The sequence below is a fragment of the Ascaphus truei genome, chromosome 2 (genome assembly GCF_040206685.1).
Source record: "Ascaphus truei isolate aAscTru1 chromosome 2, aAscTru1.hap1, whole genome shotgun sequence".
In the NCBI taxonomy this organism is placed as follows: Eukaryota; Metazoa; Chordata; class Amphibia; order Anura; family Ascaphidae; genus Ascaphus; species Ascaphus truei.
This window is the reverse complement of record NC_134484.1, coordinates 82,263,286-82,284,330: the sequence shown is the minus strand read 5'-3', so window position 1 is coordinate 82,284,330 and position 21,045 is coordinate 82,263,286. Positions and strand designations below refer to the sequence as shown.

The 21,045-nt window shown below is 43.6% G+C and overlaps 1 protein-coding gene across 3 annotated transcripts in view; it reads left to right on the top strand.

Annotated features, from left to right (window-relative positions):
• The first annotated feature begins 4,038 nt into the window (after positions 1–4,038).
• The window catches only part of RALYL (RALY RNA binding protein like), a 675,637-nt gene continuing 658,630 nt past the window's right edge, over positions 4,039–21,045 (top strand). Inside the window, exon 1 of one of the 3 annotated variants that reach the window (XM_075583013.1) lies at positions 4,039–4,137. The gene's annotated coding sequence lies outside the window, so the exon portion shown is untranslated. The remainder of the gene's footprint in view (positions 4,138–21,045) is intronic. The other 2 variants (XM_075583014.1, XM_075583012.1) reach the window with 2 other exon arrangements.

Below are 21,045 nucleotides of genomic sequence, written 5' to 3'. Positions count from 1 at the left end.
GCCTATGGAAATAAAAGTGCCTAGGGCCTAAGAATGTCTTAAAACGGCCCTGTCCCTAAGTGTTGTGGGTAAATTATGAAAACAATAATATCAAAACATAAACAAAGAATAGCTATCACAAACATCAAATATTAGTATACTAGGAGTTTTATGCATTCATAATAATGGAATTATCCACATGGAAAACTGATAAACATGTTGCTATGATTGGGATCAGATCCAATGGTAGTTGAATGGATAAGACATTTAAGAATAGGTGGCAGAGTTATGGTAAATGGAGTGCATTCAAAGAAGGGGGACGTGACCAGTGGAGTACCTTGGACGTGTGTATCTGTAACTGAATTAGGGATTGTGCAAGGCAGGTCAATTAAAATGGTTCATGGTCTACGTTATCAACTTTTCATAAAGGGTCTCAATGTGTACAGCTTGGAAGACAGAAGAGACACTGGGACTATAATTGAAACCTTCAAATATACAAAGGTTTTCAACATAGTACAGGAGGAAAGCATATTTCATAGAAAGAGAAGTGCTAGTACAAACGCTCAATCTGAAGGGTGGCAGGTTCAGGTGAAAAGTGAGGAAGTACTTTACAGAAAGGGTGGTGGATTTGTGGGAAAGATTCCGAACAGAAGTGGTAGAGGCTAATACAATAAGGGGGTTCAAAAATCTTTGGGAAAGACACAAAGCTATCCTCAATATGAAAGAAAGCTAGAGATTCCTGTTGCTTTTATTAAGGAGTAAAAACAGTCCTCTAGAATTTTTGGAGAAATTGTTTTATTCCAAGAAGAGTATGGCTATACCGAGGATGATCAGGTTTGTGCACTGCAAAATTTCAAACTTTCACTATTTTCCAGTGCTGAATATTACTATCCATTGCCTCACAACTAAAGTCTACTTAGGCATTTCAGGTGGCATAGAATTTACACTACACAGAAGAAGGTTTGTATAAAGTGTACATAAACTAGATTCTCTACACTTTTGAGTAGCCAGAGGGTATAAACAGTCACTATATTTCTAAAACAACATTGTTTGTTGTAGTCTTTGTTGTCTTACCTTCTTTTCATTTACTTATCAATAGCACTTACATCCTAATGCCATATATTTAATTTTCACTGCAAGACTATTTCCAGAAAAGATGCATTTTAGCTTTCAATACACTTCACTTTAAAGCCAATTATAATATTATTGGTGCCTATTCTTGTCTAGTATAAAATTGAAGCTGCATTATATATTTTCAGTACATTGAACAAAATAAAAGTGTGATGAAAAGAAACATCTGATAAATTAAATGTGATGTTTTTATGCTTGTTAAATAAATTCTGAATGCTTGGTAATAGTGCATATTTGAGCCATCATTCCTGATGTGTGTTCATCCCTAATGGGGTGAATTATACATCATACAGTGGTTAATTTTCTTGAAATTAATCATATAATTGTACAGGGTGCACATGCGTATTAGTTGCTTTTTACACACTTTATATATATGATATAGACCTGGTTTGGTGCATTTAAATTCCCTGTGTGTACATACTGTATGGTGATCATTTTAAATCGTTGCCAAAATGTATGGGAACCCACCCATATGCATCAGTGTTACAATATTGTAGGATGTACACTTACTGTAGTCTCAATATTGCTTCCATCAATGGAAGTGTCACTAAACAGTACTTCTCCAACGCCATTACATTTACATTACATGGACCGAGATCTTTTTGTCAGTTTCTCTGAACGTATGAAGAGGTCCTCCACTTCTGCGCAGATTACATCTGCACCTCCCAAAAAAGCCATAGATGGAATAAGCACGAAGAACTTTACAAAATTGTGTAAACCAAAGTCTACCCCGCACACTTCTCGAATACACAGAGGCCAAATTACTTTGAACCAAACATTTTATTTTTACTGACAGGTCAATAAATGCATATACAGATACAGACAAACGTCACAAACTGCATACAGAATGTCAGGGAATATGAACAACACGGAGCAATCAATGGTGCGCCTAACACTACACTATGATGCTAGAGACACAAGTTGTATCAAAAATAGTATCGAAGGCACCCCATACCCCAATATAAGGGGGGAAACAGGGCAACATATAAGTATTTAAAAATTTGAAGATAAGCCAAAAAATTCAAACAGGATAAGGGGGACAAAACCGATATTTTAGGGAACTAACCCTTTCTTCCAGCCCATTCCAGCGCATAAAAAAATGCTGTACTTCCCTTAGCAGAGTGAAATGTTCTCCAGAACTTTCAGCGCGATCTTGTAAACTCGGATAAAAAGATTTGAATAAAATAGAGAAAGCGGCAATCCAGGGGTCCCTACGGTATATACTTGGCCACTTTTTTCATTACTTATATATTGCCCTGTTTCCCCCCCTATATTGGGGTATGGGGTGCCTTCAATACTATGTTTGATACAACTTGTGTCTCTAGCATCATAGTGCAGTGTTAGGCACACCATTGATTGCTCCGTGTTTTTCATATTCCCTGACATTCTGTATGCAGTTTGTGACGTATATATATGTAGCCCCTTTTCCCCGTCTAAGGGAACTTCGTGTGCTGCTGTTACCAGTGGCTCACAGAAGGCCTGAGCCTCCGCAGCTGGAAGCCTGGGGCGAGCTCTTGTTCTCCTCAGTGCAACGCCTCCACCTGAGAGGGATCCCAGCACAGCGGGTAAAGCCCTATCAGGACCACTTACACTGAAATGATACACACACCAGTATATAACAATTGGTTTACTAACAATAAAATAACGATATAACAGTACCATACAATATAACACACAATACAATAATAACAACACAGTGTGAGTGTCCCCCAAAGTACCTAGTTGCGTGACACCAATACCCCCGGTGTCCTCTCCCAATGAGAGTCAGTCCTCACCCATGTGTAGGGAGTAGCGCTACCCCTGTGGACCGTTGGTGCACTTTACCTCCCTGGGCATTCCTGTACCCAGGTACAGTACCGCTGAATGAGCAAAAATGATCCGTCTGATCCACGATGTCTGCTGAATCCTCTCTGTTTGGTCTACATAGGCGTCCGCCTCTTGAGGGAGCTTCAATTGGAGGGTGGCCCCTAATGTTTATAGTTGCCTGTGGTCTGATCCCAAACCGCCGGCTGCAGCTCACCACATGGCGTGTCTTCACTGGTGCTACACTTGACACTATAAGGCTAAAGGGTAATGTCCCTGTCTGGGGTCTTCCCTATAGCAGCCACAATCTAGAAGGGGACTTAGGACTCAGCTGGGACCTAAAGGACAAACCTAGTCCTAGTCCAGGGGAGCACTGCTCCCTGGAAACTACCTCAATGGTTCTCCCCTTCTTCCAACTGCCAGCAACTCCAGCAACTGCATTGCCCTGAGGAAGGTCCATTGTTAGGACCGAAAAGTTGGATTTTCGTGCTTTGTTTAAAATTCAAATGATTAATTTACTATATCTACCTGAGCGCTGTCTGCTGATATATATATATATATATATATATATATACTATATATATATAGTCAAATGAAACAGCAGGCACTCCTGTAGGCACACTTGTAAAGCAGGTGCCTGTCCCATATAGATAATGTAAGTATACGATACTGTTCCGAAGAGAGGTAATAAGAGACAGCACTCAAAAGAAATTAGGTAACACAGGTGCATTCAGTGAATAAGGGGTTACATCAAAGACATAACCCCTTATTCACTGAATATACCTGTGTTACCTAATTTCTTTTGAGTGCTGTCTCTTATTACCTCTCTTCGGAACGGTATTGTATATATATATATATATATCTATATATATATATATATATATATATATATATATGTAAATACAACTGTATGCTCATCTGCATGTCTTAGGCAGGTCTGCAACCCCGCCTTTCCCCATTACCACCCAGCACACAACACTTCCACTGCAGCAAGGGATTCTGGGAAATGACATGCAAATGAGCACACAGTATATTTATATATATATATAAAATGAAACGTAGAAGTATTTTAAAATTATGTTTGAATGGCTGGAAATTTTCTATTTTTCTTTTTTCATTTTAAACAGTGAATCTGAATTGTTCCACCTCGTTGGCAAGCTATTCAAATGTGTGCACTCTTCCAGGATGTCAATTGAGCAGGAAAGACAGAGTGCATAACTAAGGGTAAGTTAATATACTGTACTGTAAACATAATGACAGAAAAACACTGCATATACACTTCAAATTACAGTATCTACAAACAGTGCTACGTTAAAAAGGTAAAAAGAAAATCATTCAATCTTATGCAATAAACCAGCCTGCATAACCAATGGCATCTAAGATCTCTTTCCCTCTGTCTGGCCAATCTGCAACTCGGGACTGTTGCTCCCAGTTACTGTAGTTGTATGTGATACTCTGGCTGTTGTGGGAAAGAGACCTATTTACTGTAGGAGGAGAAATCTGAGCTTTTTAAAGGAGCTAAGTTCTACTCTGTATGCAAGGATAGAGGTTCCTGGCAGTCATGCAGAACCCAAGGCAGGGTTTCCATGCAAAGTCTGAAGAGATCCACAGGAGGGCAAAGGGGGTATGTTTTGTGAGTGTAGAAGCAAACAGTAATGTCTAGACATGGGAAACATTGTGGGTGTAAGGATAGCCCAGAGGGGTCACTGGGAGGGTGTCTTGACCTCCTAGGGCCCTGTCCCCATGGCTGGGGTTTGTTAGCCTATGATTGACTGATGTTGTTATAGGAAAATTAACTTCACCTGGTGAGCTCAAAGCAGGGTAGTGACAGCATACCATAAATACAAGGCTTTTTAAGGAGCCACTAACTTTGCTCCTGAAGAGAACAGACACATAGCTGCCCACTCACCCTCCCTGTTTTGCAAAATTGTATGTCAAAAATATATATACTGTATATTTATTAAAGAAAAAAGAGAGAGAGAAGTTAGACTAAATTTGTCTCAGTTGGCGTGGGAACCTTGTCAGAGTGTTACAGTACACTGTAAATAATAGTCAACAACTGCATGTAGAAGACATAAAAAAAACAGAAAACCTATTTAAACTACAAATATAAAACACACCACAAGTAAAGAAAGAAAAACGCAATACACCAACACCACATTTGTTTTGACTTGACCCTTGATCATGCTCCATGTTTATTATAATACAAATGCGGTATTACTGTTAATCCTGTTAAGTTTACGTTATTTTACATCTATTTAACTGAAATGGACAAAAAAAAAACAGGAGATAATTGCATCTCAGTTCAAGCTGCTTTATCACTTCTGAAAACCCTCCCCCAGCATTTCAAATTGTACCTGTAGCCATGTATCCCCATGGCTACTAATCTGTTTTACCTAACACCCAGCAGTAAACAACTCTCTTGAGTGACAGGGGGGGTGGGCCTAAGGCCTGTGTACTGCCCTAATAGGGACTCAGACCTAGGACCCTCCCCTGTGTACAAAAGGGTCTGCAGATCCAAATTTAAAGGTTCTCCTTCTTCAGGGAAGAGAGAGAGATCCCTCCCGCAGGGGAGTGGGAACACCTACCCATACTCCTCCAGGGAGCATGGGAGTCAGGGATAGATCTTTGGGGCCTCAAGCATTGTTGATGTTTTCGGCTGTACTCAATAAAAACAAGTTGCTGCTTTTATACGCCTGCCTGTGACTGCAGTTTATCAGGGGGAGTGCAAGATGGTTTTCCTGCAGGAAATGCACCCAGCACTGATGGGGCCTACTGGAAATGGAGGCGCTGCACCCAGAACGAGATGAGAGCTCTATATCCAAAAGCCTGTCCTGTCTTCCCCACTACCATCGGCAAACACTCAGCAATCCTGTAAGCCTCCCAGGTACAGCACAACAAGAGTACAGGTAACAGTGAAATCTCCCAGAGGGTGGGGGAACACCTGTTACATTTGGAGGCACTGCTGAGATTATAATCAGGACAGGCTTTTGTAGTAAGAGAAAGGAGGTACTCTCCTGTTATATCAAATTTGAGGGCCCATGGGTGTAGTTTCCATAGGGGACGTTTTGGGATCTTGAGGACCGGGTTTCCCACTAGAGGGTGCTACAACGTGCGTGGACCCCTTCTCTAAGTAAGCGGGCAAACATCTAAGGAGGGGCTCCTGACGGTCAGGCCAAGACCGCCATTTGAGGAGCTACAGCTATACTATGGTAGTCTGCACAGAGGGGCTACCGTGCGGTTCTAAGTACTAAGAAGTGGTGTGGGGGTAGTGACCCAAGGGCTACAACCTGCAGCTGGTACCATGCCATGCTAAGGACTGATGTGTAGGGTGCCTGGAGGGGGTGTTTTGGTATCCTGGGGACCCAGAAACTTCAGAAGGGGACTATACCATCCTGGTACAAATGGAGGGTGTTCACAGTATGGTAGGTAGTGTCCGAGGAGGAGCGCTTGACCACAGGCAGCCTAGACCTCCATTTGTACTAAAGCGGTCCCCAGCACAGGGAGCCGCAGTGAACTATATCTTTACTGTCCACGTGTGTAGCGTCCTAGTGGACTCTTGCCCAGCAAGTGACCACCTTCCCCGCCAAAGGAGCTACAGCACGTGGAAGAGGGGTTCCCGCCAAAAACCTGAGGACTGCGTGGTGAAGTTTGCATGATGCAAGCTTTTCTGTTGCAAAATTGTGCATGACTTGGCGCGAAGCACCCTGAAATGTTCTTGGTTCGGCGCGAAAGCTGAAGCCGCGTTCATTGTTCTATGTGCCTGTATTCCTGGATCCACCAGGGGAAGGAGGCAAGTGATTACGCGTCATCACTAGGGGCGTAGCAGGACACAAGGCTATCATGGAAAAACTATGGAATTTCTGTAATTATCATTGGCAGGGCTTGACAAATTACCCATAAAGCTACTTGCCGAACCAAATAAGCTACTCGCCACCTAGCCCCGCCCCAATTTTAAAACATGGAATAAATTCCTAATAAGAACGAATAACAACCTTTGTTTTTGACATGCAGTAACAGTTTATTTATTGTATTACATTTATACTTTACTATAATTAGTCCTTGTTACATAGTTACATACTGCTGCGACACACTTTATTCGAGCAAATACCAAGTATGTACCTGGCAGATACCTGGAATGCGCCGCTCCTCACCTCAGACAAGCCCCGTTGCGTTTGCCTTCCCAGCCATGGTTCATGCCTGGCTGACGGGCGGCTGATCTGTTAAATGATAATGATTAGGATTTAATAGGCTGCAATGCTTCGCGTGTCTACCAGATGGCATAAATTCATGAATTGTAATGCAGTATATATATATATATATATATATACTGTGCAGTATTGCAGCCAGCGGGAATAAAATGCTTCAATCCCTGGCTGGAAAATAACGCAATGCACTCGGGCAGAAAACAGTCACAAACCTCAATACACCCGAGTATACCCGAATTCGTGGGACTAGCCGAGCTCGAATAAAGTGTGTCGCCAGTGTAGTAGATGAGGTTGGAAAAAGACATAAATCCATAATTTTTGGAAGATATCTGTTTGATAATCTATAGCTTTCTTCTACGTAGCACAGTACAGAAAAACAACACAGGGGGTCTCTGCTGCACAGAGCTTAGATAGAAGTAGAACAAAAAGTTCAAAGACCAATGCTGCATGGTGAGAACTAAATTCAGCGAGAAAATTCTTCAAAAGCTCACAAAAATGAAGACATTGATATTCATGTAGATATTCATGTAAATGCACAGACAGAAAATTATATGAATTAGGAACAAAGTTCTTTCATAATGAAAATGTGAGTGTGATATAGTCCAATCGTGTCTCCTACGATTGATCGTTGCGGCTGCAAATATGCAAAGGGCAATGCATCCCCTGTGAGACCGGTCAGCAAAGGGAGGATGGGAGGGAGAGGGGGAAAGACAGAACCGTGCCACGGAACATCCCTCTTCAATTACCTGAGTGGCAAAGGCACCCCTCACTTCCTTCATGAACCCCTTCCATGTAAATCCTCTTCATATAGTGCGATAGCAAAGCATAAGCCACTGTTTAATGTATCAGTCCCATATGATAGAAGCAGTTTCGACATGAGAAGTCCCCTGAAATACTCACAGTTTCTTCCATCTGTGCTACAGGAGCGTGGATGACAGGCTCACACAGAGCAGGCGGAGCGGGCGTACCCTACTATAGCTGCATCCTGACAATTCTTGTCCACCAGGTTCTTCACGTAGTCATCCCATGACATGGCGGAGGCAGCAAGGTCTGTACAGTGAGACCAGGGGACAGGGTGCTGTGCGTAAGACCAGGAGACAGGGGGCTCCAGGGACTGCTGCACGGGGCTGTGAGACCGGGACAGTGGGGGACAAGCTGCGTGGTGAGAGTGAAGAACCGGCAGCTTGGGGCTTTGAAACTGGGGGACCCCTCCACCTCTTTTCCTCCCTCCATATCTATCTCCCTCAACACCCCCTTCTCTACCCCTCTCTCCCTCAACCCCCACTTCTCTCCACCGTGGTTGCAATAGGGAGAGGGACAGCAGTACACATGGTAGGTCAGAACCGGGAGTTAGAGCAGTGGTTTTCAATCTCTTTTTGGTTGGGGAACCCCAGAATTTGATTTTGAAATTCTGGGGAACCCAAACCCTCACCCCTGTCTCTCGCCCTCTCGGTTGCCCCCATCTACCACTTACACACACACACACACACACAACACTCCCACTTTCAAACACACAAACACTCCAACTTACACACACACACACACACACACCTGGTGAGGGTGTCCGGAGCAGCGGGCGTGACAGCGTGCCACTTGGGAACGTGGCCGGGTGCCTGTGTGACGGGAGGTGAGCCGGTCAGCTGCTGCTTGCTAACGGAGCTGACAGGCCCCAGGAAATAGTTGCCGGGGGGAGGATGGAGGCTGGGGGGAGGAGGACAGAGGCTGAGGTGGGAGTAGGATGGAGGCTGAGGGGGGAGGAGGATGGATGCTTGGGGGGGCCTTCTTTGACTATACCCTATGCTGTCCTTGTCAGTCAGTCACTCTGCCATACTTCCCCTCTCTGGGCTGCATATGCGATCCATGCCGAGTGGCTGGCCTATCTGGTCACAGTGCTTGGGGTATGCGAGGGGTCTGTGCACCTGCTCCCACTTCCAGGCCAGCAAGCATGCTCCTCTCCTACTAGGTCATGCTGCAGGGTGGATGTCAGACGCCAGGTAGCATCCCGTCATCATAGCAATGGTCATTTGACACCGCGCAGCCATTTTGATGGAGCTGGAGGGAAAGAAAACTTGATGAAGACTGCCAGGAGACCGCTGCAGCCGCCGGTAAGAGACACGCTAGTGGGCCAAATACAGTCACCTGTGGCGAGTGGGTGAATGCATTTGTCGAGCCCTGATCATTGGGGTTCACAAACTTTTTAAGTAAAACTTCTTTGCTTGCACCTACAGTTTTCATGGGAAAAAAATATTTACCTTGTAATGAAAAAAACGTAACGCAGGTGACATCACGGTCCTAATGGACATGCGCTCGTCGCATGTGTCCGTCGTGCGGTGCCATCACGCTTGCGCATGTGCAAGAAAACACCATTCCAGGACGCACAGAGGTTAACACAATATGCATGTGAAGAAGAAGAGGTTGTGGTCGCCTCTGTACGGCAGCTGTGAAAACCTGGCCAAGCACCAAGTCCCCCCTCGCCACCTCGTCACACGTGCAGAGACTGCTTGCCCTCTTTCCACACACTTCATGCTCCTCTGCTTATGCTCATGCGCACACACTAACTAACTATCACACACACAGACTGACACACACTTACTGACACACACTGACTGACACACACACACACACAGACTGACACGCACACCCTGACTGACACGCACACACAGACTGACTGACACACACACTAACTGACACACAAACACACACACACATACACTGACCAACACATACACACATTGACTGACACACAAGCACACACAAACTGACCACACAAACAGACACACATACACACAGGCAGACACACTGACTGACACTTTCACACACACTGACACACACAGACAGACGCAGATACACACTGACACACACACACACACAGACACACATGGAATTCACAGTTACTTCAGTATAAATATAGAAGTGCAAATAGCTAAAACTCGTTCTAAGTCAAACTTCTTTGCGTTTTGGCAGAGAAATTGTGTTTTGATTTTTAATTAAAAACATCACCATCACAAATGCAATTTCTGTGACAAATGACAAAGAAGTTTCACTTAAAATGTACGTGCTCGGCACACACACATTTTTTTCCTTCACTGTTTATGTAACCCTTCCTGCTCGGCTTCTAGGGCGATTACACTGGTGTACAGTGTTTGGCTGCTCAGCATGGGTTACCTTGACTCAGGGTACTGGATTAAGGCATCTGGGCAATGAGATAGCAAGGATGGAAAATAATAGGTGCCAAGGACTTTTGTAGTACAACATACTGTAGATCTTTATTCGTGTCCCAAGGCATGGGGAAATATTAACTTCGGACAACGTTGTACTGCATTACAGTCTTTATTCACGAATCTTGTACTTCCGTAAGTGCCCAATCTTAACACTCAGAGGGAGATGTGTCTACTTAGTTGCTCTACTGTTACTGATGGGGCGGCCGTTATTCGAACGGATCTCGAATTGGAAGTCGATATAATCCCCTAATTCTCCCCGGTTTTGGCGCATTATTTTTGTTGGAATGACCGCGACGCATTAGATGCCCAAATCAGGGACCCCTGCTGTGGGAATCATACCGGCATCTGCCTTTGTGTAATAGACACGCAGTAAGAGAGTCTGAATCAGTCCCTCTAACTGCGCGCCTCTCACAGGCGATCGCGGGGGTTTTATTAAAATTCTAAAATTCCAGTTTTGTAGCAGGGGGTCTCCGGAGCTGAACCACATTCATTTCAGGTCCGGGGACCCCCTACTTCCCGAGTTACAGGCCCTGTTATGGGGTGCCGGTACACCCGCCATGTTAAAATCCTGTGGGATCGAATCTAAACAATGCAGAGGGATACCGGCACCATATAACAGGCCTGTATCTCGGGAAGTAGGGGGTCCCCAAGGCTGAAATCAACTTTGTTTAGATCGGAAGACCCGCTGCCCCCCCAAACTAGTATCAAACACCCCCCCCTCCAAATAAAAATCATTACCTTAGCGGGTAGCTGCTAAGGTAATGAAGCTACTTACATTTTATTTTTTATTCATAGTGTGCGTGAGCAGGGGGTCCCCTGAGCTGAACAAAGTTGATTTCAGGTCCGGGGACCCCCTACTTCCCGAGTTACAGGCCCAGTTATGGGGTGCCGATATCCCCGCCATGTTAAAATTGTGGGTCACGTGACCGCGGGACTAGAGGGATACGGGCACCCCATAACGGGGCCTGTATCTCAGGAAGTAGGGGGTCCCCGAGGCTAAAATAAACTTTGCTCATTTCAGGAGACCCCCTGCTCACGCACACAATAAATACAAATGTAAGCAGCTTCATTACCTTAGCGACCATGCAATGCCCGCTAAGGCAATGAAGGGGTTAAGGCACAGGTGCCAACCCTGTGTGTAAAAAAACTAAAACATAGCCTACACAGCACAGTACATTTAAATAAATCACCACCGCCACCCCCCCCCCCCCCGGACCACCAAACACACATACATTACATTAATAGGCAAAATAACTTATCCAGATATGGATAATAGATTATTTGGCCCATTATTAAACACATTAACTACCGTAGCTAATAAAATAAATACAGTTCTACTTACCACTGCAATACAGTATGAATCTCCTCCACCAGCAAAGCCCATCTGTCCACCGTTGCCAAAAATACATAGCAAATACATTCTGACACATACAGTAACATCTCCAAATAAAAACAGCACAATGCAAATAGAAATAAATCTCATCTCCCAAGAACACAGCACCTACAGTACAGTACAGTTGGCAAATCAATATCTAACAAATGGCTATCCAAAAATGTAAATTTACAATGTGTACAGTACATGATGCAAATAATCTGTGCATCATGTACTGTACACTACAGTATGCCAAGCAATGCTCTAAATAAAATAAAATAAATAAAATACCATCAATCAATCCATTCACAAATCAATTAAAATACAATCCAAATCAATTACACAATTCACTATTCAAATCTTAGAAACAAAGCAAGTAAACAGAAATAAATTACCATCAATCAACAAAATCTAACCAACAAAAAGCCACTATTAAAAAGGAAGCCTCCACCTGAAATAAACTATTGCAAACACATTTGCACACCAACCTGCAAAATACAGTTAAAAATGCATTTAAAAAAAGCAAGCAAACATGAGCAATAGAAGCTTTTATTAGCTCTGTATTATATATATCCATAGGGACATACATAAATACAGGGGCAATAAATGTACAAAAAAAAATCAATCACATTAAAAAAAAAAATTCAAAACCTGTACAAGCTAAATAAAATACATTTCTCTTGTTTATTTACCATTAGATGACCCACTCACCGACTCGGAACAGCATGCTCTCGAACCAATCCACGCACAGGAAACAGGAACCCATAAAATAAACAACCATAAAATAAAAAACCATGTCTTTGTCTTCTTTCTTCTACAGTACTTGTACTCCATTGCGTCAGTCTTGGGGCTTCTTTACCTTCTCCGGGTCTTCTGGGGTCTTCTGGGGTCTTCTGCCGCCACGCCCCGGACTTCTTCTGAGAGAGGGGAGGTCACGCCGTCTGGCTCTAAAATGAGACGACATAGGCTTTTATAGGCCTATGACGTCACATTTTCGTCATATGGTTCCCATGGCCCTGATTGGGCCGTGAAAACCATGGGATTAAAAAAAATCAAAAAAATTGATGACGTCATTTACAGGCAATGACACCAGCCAATCAGAATGGCTGTGCTTCAATTGCCTTAAAGACGTCATCAAAAGAAAGATACATATGATATGATATTCCATATAGACTGAGACAAATACTAGTCTCTGTGGGTAGACACACGGGAGCCCTCTTTCCTGAGGCCTTCTGTGGCATGCTCCTTTCCCACCTTTTGGGACATGATAGGCTCCATTAGCCATCTTCTGGGATCCTAGCTTTAAGGGCACTGTCCCTATCTATAACATAACAAATAAAGGGGTCCTGGTCTGTTCTATTACTTTATGAATACATCCGTATACCTTCTCCCCCAGGCAACTCTTCTTTTGTCCCCCCAGAACCTAACCTTTCTCAAACCTTCCTCCCATCCTAAATACTCTCCTGTGATGTTAGAATCCCTATGGTTACACAGGGTGGGGCCCAGTATACACTAACCTGCTAGTAACCCTTTAGGAGGGGGGTTACATAGATTTACTTTTGTATTATTTATTATGTTAAGTGGGTGTTTATTTCACATAGCACACTAAATAATATTTTTATATATAGTATAGTTAATATTTACTTAATGTTAATGTATGTATTATTTGTATTTTTATGCAATGTTTCTCTGCTTAGGGTTTTTGTTTTTTCATACACTTCGCCTGAAAATTTGTTTTATAGAATTAGGTGAAATGTAAAAAAAAAAAAATGATCGGGTGAAGGGACTTGATACATTTTGCCAAAGTGGAGTAAATACAATATGGCCCTATGTCTCATTCCTCTGCGTCCACAATGTTTCATTCTGGGTGGAGACAAGATATGTGGGCCAGCATTTCCATGGTACCTAAAATGAAATCAGCACATCCTTTGAACACGTGAGAACAGTTTCATGAATACGGCAAACGGCAAATGCAATTCATAGTTAGATTAATACATCCCGAATGTGGAGATGAACAGCCTATCATCATTTTAAACAGTGATAGAAATGGAAAGAAGACTGCCGTATAGTTTTAGACTCTGTTCATGGAAGTTAGCACACTGCTAACAACGCATTAACAAATTCTTATTATATTGAATAGGGAGGGTTAGAAAGAATACTAAGGATTGCGATTTGAGCAAGTTCTCCATAACATCCATGGGAATAAGGATAACATGTTCCTGGTTTATTTGGTTCCAATTTTAAATATTTACAAGCTAGAGTTTTCAAGCAAATTGTCAGTTCACTACTATACAGTCTGTACTGTTCAATGTCCTGACATACAGTAGGTTAATTGTTATACATTTGGTTTCTTACTGTCATGCATTATCAATGACAGATAGTCTGTCATCTTTATTCCATGAGTGCAAAAAAGTAAAGATGTGACTGCTCAGGGATACATAAATACTAAATAGACAGGTGCCACACATCAGGTAAGTAATATTTGATTGCTACAGTACATACACGAGAGAAAGAGAAAGACAACCCCATAAAATGTGCACTCATAGATTTGTATTAGACATGTATGTACAGTTGTGTGAAAAAGAAAGTACACCCTCTTTGAATTCTATGGTTTTATATATCAGGACATAATAACAATCATCTTTTCCTTAGAAGGTCTAAAAATTTGGTAAATACAACCTCAGATGAACAACAACACATGACATATTACACTGTGTCATGATTTATTTAACTAAAATAAAGCCAAAATGGAGAAGCCATGTGTGAAAAACTAAGTATACCTTATGATTCAATATATTTATCAGCTAGAGATAATGTATGGCTAAGATATTGTGTAGGAAGGAGTGATTTGAGCAGCCTCCTCCTAGAGGGCTCTCCTAAAATAAGGCATGGATTTCACTTCAACTTAGGCAGAGTATGGCTACAAAATTGGAAGAGTTTTTGAACTAGAATGGCTGGAATAAGGACATGCAATAATATTATACCAAACTGAGTGGACAAGAATTGAGGAATATCTACAAGTTATGGTAATGCAGTGGGGAAATGGATAGGTGAGTTATAGGGAGGTAAGCATACAAATACCAGTAATAACATACAAAAACTATTGAGTCAAAAGCCTGTTAAAATCTATTAAGGAAATAGATAAGAGAACATGCTGTTCAATACAAAAAGCTAGAAGTAGCCTTAATATGTAACATTCTAACAAATATACTGAGGATTCTTATGTTACAGTATTAGCAAAGAGACTCTTGAGTCAAGAGTCTTTTGACAAAGGACTATTTTTAGCCCAAAACGCTGAGTCTCTTTTTGCCATATGTCAGCCTCGTATATTTTTTTCATTTAATTTATCCTTATACTGTAAATATTTTCTAAGATTCTTGGCACATTGTGTTTTCTTTATAATGTTTAATGATTTTTGTATATGTCTCATATATTGTAACAATTATATATTCTGCTGTTATATGATTGAATAATTTGTATGTCCAATACAAACATTCTTTTTTCTATAGATGATTTATGTATTTATTTGTGACTGTTTTTTTTTTACACTTCATTTAATTGTAGACCTATACCTTAACATCAATAGGGGGGCATTGCTGAGAGACAAGTAATTCCAAAGTAACCTAAATAAATAATTTGTAAGCAGATATTTAGATTAGGGAATGTAATCGATATGGCCTACATAGACATACCAGAGGCTTTTGATGCAGTGCACATAGGAGGTTGTGCTACAAAATACATTTAATACATTCATATGGCAATACTTTATTTCCACAAAAACATATGTTGGGGAAAACAAAGTAGGTGGGAAATAAACTCTGAATGTGTGGCCAGCTCTAAACAGACTGAAAAAACAATGCAACAGAGTTTGCCAAGTGAGATACAAAGCAGGACTCTACTCACATATTTCTGAGTGCCGTTTCTTCCATTTATTAGAGAGCAGTGAAGAATATGTTTTAGGTCCAATACGGACCTTTAATCAGATCTGTATGGGACCTGAAACATTGTATACTTCACTGCTCTCATAAATGGAAGAGACTGCACTAAGAAATCTGTGAGTAGGGTCGTACTTGGTATCTCACTTCGGAAACTCTGTGGCATTTTTTTTCCAATATATTTTTTTTTTTTTAAAAAGGAGGCAGACAAAAGTGCACAGACGTAAATGTCATTGACACTTGGGTGTCAGGTGTAGGATGGAGCTCAGTGTATTGTATTTTATGTCTTTATTTATATAGCGCCAAAAGTGTACTCAGTGCTTCACAAAGAATACAGTACAGTGAATTATAATAATACAATAATCAGACAATAGGAAAGGAAATCCATGCCCCGAAGAGCTTACAATCTAAGAGGTTTGATAGGGAACTTACAGAGACAGCAGGTGAGGTAATAAGTGCTGTAGATGGCAGTGCTTGGTCACAATGGGTGGTCGGAGTGACTGAGTGTGGGACAGTAACCATGAGTGCAGGCTATTGGGATGCTTGATTTGTGGGGCAAGTTTTAAGGTTAGTCAGTATTAAAATGAGAGGGTTAACACAATTTACAGGGGAAGAGATGGCAGGGAGGCATGGATGAGATCAGGTGTCTATATCTGGGTTCAGGCTTAGGGGAGATCCCCAGCAGCAGGAAGGAGTAGATAGAGTGTGTGAATAGAGGATTTGTGTGGGTGTTTTTTATTGAGGGGTAAAGAAGTTGTTGGGAGAGAGGTGTATAAATAATGGTGTCGTGGGGAGTGGGGAAGTTGGAGAGAACAGAGACATTCACAAAGGAGTGAGGAAACAGTAAACAGAAAAGACAGTAGGGAGGGCATAGTGAGATGCAGGAGGAGAGACTTCCCAGGTACTGGAGGATAGAAAGAGTACAAAGAATCACAGCATTTGGAAAGTTAATTTTTCACAGTTGCAAAGTTGGTGGTCAGAGTCCCGATCTTCCTCAAATCTTCACCTCCAATTTCAACTCCAAAATTAACTCTGCCACACACTTTAAATGTGACACTTAAGATGGGACACATAGCCAAATGGCTTCACAGCCTAGAGGGATGGTCTTAAATACACTAAAACACAGCCACTTGACTAACAATTATATGAGGGGTTTGCCTATTCAGCTCAAAGAAACATACCCCAATAGTTCATTAAATCTTAATTTCTCTTACAATTGATGGTAGGAGAACTCAGCTCAAGAGTGGCCGGAACAGCAGGCAGAAGCAAAGACATAATGGGGTCACGGTCTGGTGAAGATTGTCAGAGTAATATTGTGCTTTTGCATGTGTTGTTTGCCTTGTGCAAAGGAATGGAAGCAGGCACACGGTCTTTCTAAAGGTGCAGTTTATTGTGCCACCAAAGGTCCAACGTTTCGGCAAATAGATTGCCTTTATCAAGGAGAGGGCTACAGAACATGTTAAACATACCACAAGACACCTGCTGGCTGTTGGAGGGAATGGAGACTTGATTTCAGAGCTCCTCTCCCACCGGCACTATTAAAGCAATTACAAGCGGCAAAAGCGTGATTCTACCTGATTACTACACAGCACATCTTTTATAAACATCGAGAGATGCCGATTAACAAAACAGCTCGATCCAAAGGCCAACCGGTTACCACTTTTTTCAAGAAAAACGGAGCGCCCCCACCCGAAAATAAAGAGATCCCTGGGCAGACATCAGACAAGGCCCCTGCTGTGGATCCTCTTGTGGAGGAGGAGGGAGATGAAGATATAGTCCGGCGCAAAGACCTAAAAGCATTCTGCGCAGATATGAAGAAGTTCTTCATGACAGAACTTTGGGCGCTTAGAAAAGACCTAGATGCTCTCGGAGAGCGTACTGACTCCATTGAAACTAAAATGGACGAGACAACCACCGCCATAGCTGAAACACACGACCAGGTCACTGCTTTAAATGACAGAGTTAGATTTTTAGAAGATAAGGCAGAGGACGCCGAAAACCGCGACCGGCGGTGCAACATCAGGCTACGGGGGGTCCCTGAAAATATAAATGACCCTGAAGATTTTACAAATAGGTGGCTGGAGCACCTTTTTCCGGATAAACCAGATTCTGAGATACGGCTGGACAGGTGCCATAGAGCTTTGCGCGGGAAACCCCAGAGCGGCGACCCCCCCAGAGATATTGTGGCGCGATTCCACCATTTTCGCACCAAAGAAGAGGTGTGCAGGATCTCCCGTGAAGCTAAGACCCTTGAGTTCGAGGGGGTCAAGCTCCAGATATACCAGGACTTAGCCCCTGCCACCTTGAATAAAAGAAAAGCTCTGACTCCAATTACAAAAGTTCTCCGAGAACATAACATCAGATACAGATGGCTGTTTCCCTGTGCCCTCCTTTCAATTAAAAATGGTGTTGCTCACACTTTAAAAAACCCAGAAGACGGAGAGGGCTTCCTCACCAAACTCGGGGTCACTGGAGCCATACTCAACCCAGCACAGCCACCATCCGTCATCGCCAACCCCCTCACTCCCTCCTGGAACAAATCAGGGACCCCCCGTACTAAGCAGCATGTGGTGCGGGAGGCTTCAGGCTCCAACTGATCTTAATCAGCACAACAACACAAGTTTATAACCTCTCAGACCACAAGGAATGAATCCCTGTTCAAGCCCACTGTCCCACCAGTACCAGATATCAACCAGACTTACCTCCTCTGCCAGATGTCAGCTATAACCTGGAGCAGATCCGTTTGCAGTTTTGGAGCAGCAGCCATCTTGGTCCCGTCCTCCTCTGTGTGAGGCGGGAGCAGCAGGGGTTTTGGCGCGAAGGAATCACTGACGTCATCCGGAGGTTCCATCTTCACGCGAGATCTCAGCCGCAGACTGATGACGTCGGGGAGACCGGGACTATGGGACGCGAGACGGCCCCTCCATTGCTGGTGGGGTAGGAGGGGGAGAGGGAGTCTCGGCATTCGAGCCTCTCTCCCTGCTCTCAATTCTTGGCCTGCTCGCCCCAGCATCTGCGCGCCCGTGCCCCAGCATCTGCGCGCCCGTGCCCCAGCGTCCGCGTGCCCGTGCCCCATAGCCTAACACCACATAAGCTGCACTCCCCGCCTTCTCGCGAGATCTCGGTCGCGGACTAATGACGTCAGAGCGACCGGGACTTCTCTGCAGGAGGCGGTCTCCCCGCGGCCCCGCATGGAGTAGGAGGGAGACTGGGAGATCGAGCCCCTCTCCCTGCTGTCAGGTCTCGGCCCGCTTAACTGGGGAGACCGGGGGGGGTCACATAGCCCAGCGTCGCCGCCCAGCATCACCTACCCAGCTCAGCATCACGCGCACTGCTCAGCATCACGTATACAGCATTACCAACATATGTACAGCATTACCTGCACAGCCCTGCACAGCCCAGCACCACCTGCACAGCCCAGCACCACCTGCACAGCCCAGCACCACTTGCACTGCACAGCCCAGCACCACTTGCACAGCCCAGCACCACCTACACAGCCCAGCACCACTTGCACTGCACAGCACCACCTGCACAGCCCAGCACCACTTGCACTGCACAGCCCAGCACCACTTACACTGCACAGCCCAGCACCACTTGCACTGCACAGCCCAGCACCACTTGCACAGCCCAGCACCACCTACACAGCCCAGCACCACCTACACAACCCAGCACCACCTGCACAGCCCAGCATTACACACACATCTCAGCATCACCTGCACAGCACATCCCAACATCACCTGCACAACACAGCCCAGCATCACCTATGCAGCCCAGCTCAGCACCACCTGCACAGCCCAGCATTACACACACATCCCAGCGTCACCGCCCAGATCGTTGCCCTCCGCGTGGTGCATCCACAAGCTCCTAGTGATGTCAGTGCAGCCGGGACTTTTCTACAATAAGCGGTTCCTCCACAGCCCCAGATGGAATAAGAGGGGGAGAGGGAGACTTGGAAGTCGAGCCCCTCTTCCCCCTCACGGGTCTCGGCCCGCTCATCTGGGGTACCCAGAGGATATATATGGGTCTAGTTACCACCAAACATGTCCCTGCCCCCCACACAATACACAACACCCAACAAACATAAATAAATAAATAAAGATCATCTCCATGTCAAATAGTGCTCCACATAGGGTGACACAGGATCTGGGAATCACACAGGATCTGGGAATCGCACAAGAAAGAAGTTAAACCCATATGATCTCATATAACAGAGATGATTACCATTTTATTAAAAAATAGTAGTATATATGGAGAAGATATGTTATATGGGTTAGAGGTATATTATTGTTATGTTGAGTACATGTGTATATATATATATGTGTATGTTTGTGTGGGTGTACATATGTTTGTATATATGTGTGTTATTACATATTACCAGTGGTTGACAGGTCACCGGGAAATCTACTCGCCACACGAGAGGGTCTGCTCGCCACCTGGTGCCAGGCGTGTGCTGCTTGGGCCAATGTTTACTCGCCCGGGGGTTGGGTCCACTCGCCCGGGGCGAGCAGGTGTGTGGGTTTGTCGAACACTGCATATTACTATATACGCTATATAAGATTCCACTATGATAAATATCTGCTGTTTCGGTTTGGCTGTATACGGTGTGCTACGAGAAGGTCTATTATGTCACGTCATAAGGATTACATCAGTGATGGAGACTTTTCAGCACATGCGGACTCGTTCGATATAAATATATTTATCTCTATATGAAGAAGCGGGTTATATGGAGGATACATACAATACAATTTACATATTATTTGTCTCTACGGATTGAAATTACCGCACGTATTGTATCCATATGCTAATGTTTCTCGTGTCATATCTGCCTTATATGTTCGGGAAGATGGTGTGCAGACATATATATATACATGTTTAAAATTTCATAAGTTAGCTTAATTAAAGCTGTTTAGAAGATGTTCACATTAGATAAGATTACAAACATAAGGGCTCAACGGCCTAAGGTTACTGTTATTTTGCCAAGGTTAACCCCGCTAACCCCATTACCAGTAATAGCACTATCTAGATTACAATCGGGATTCAAGGTTCATGGTCATTAAGGTCACTGTTAGTGGCACTGAGATGATGTCACTATCATTTTATGTTGCAGTTCACAAAATATGCTTTGCTTTTTCCTTTTCGAAAAGTGCCGGGGGAGATACTCCCCTTCGAGCATGTGTCCCCTTCATCAGTCCCCAAATATGAGGGACCGATTCCAAGACCCAGGGTGGGATATCTTCAACACAGGAGACTGGCCCATCTTTAAAATGGAGTCAGAAGACCCACCCTTTGGGCACAGGAGCTACTCTCGGGGGCTCCCGAGATACGCCCTTGTTTTTTGTTTATCCCTTTTTACAATTTTATTATTATTTTCTTTTTCCCGTTTTAGCCCTCTTGTC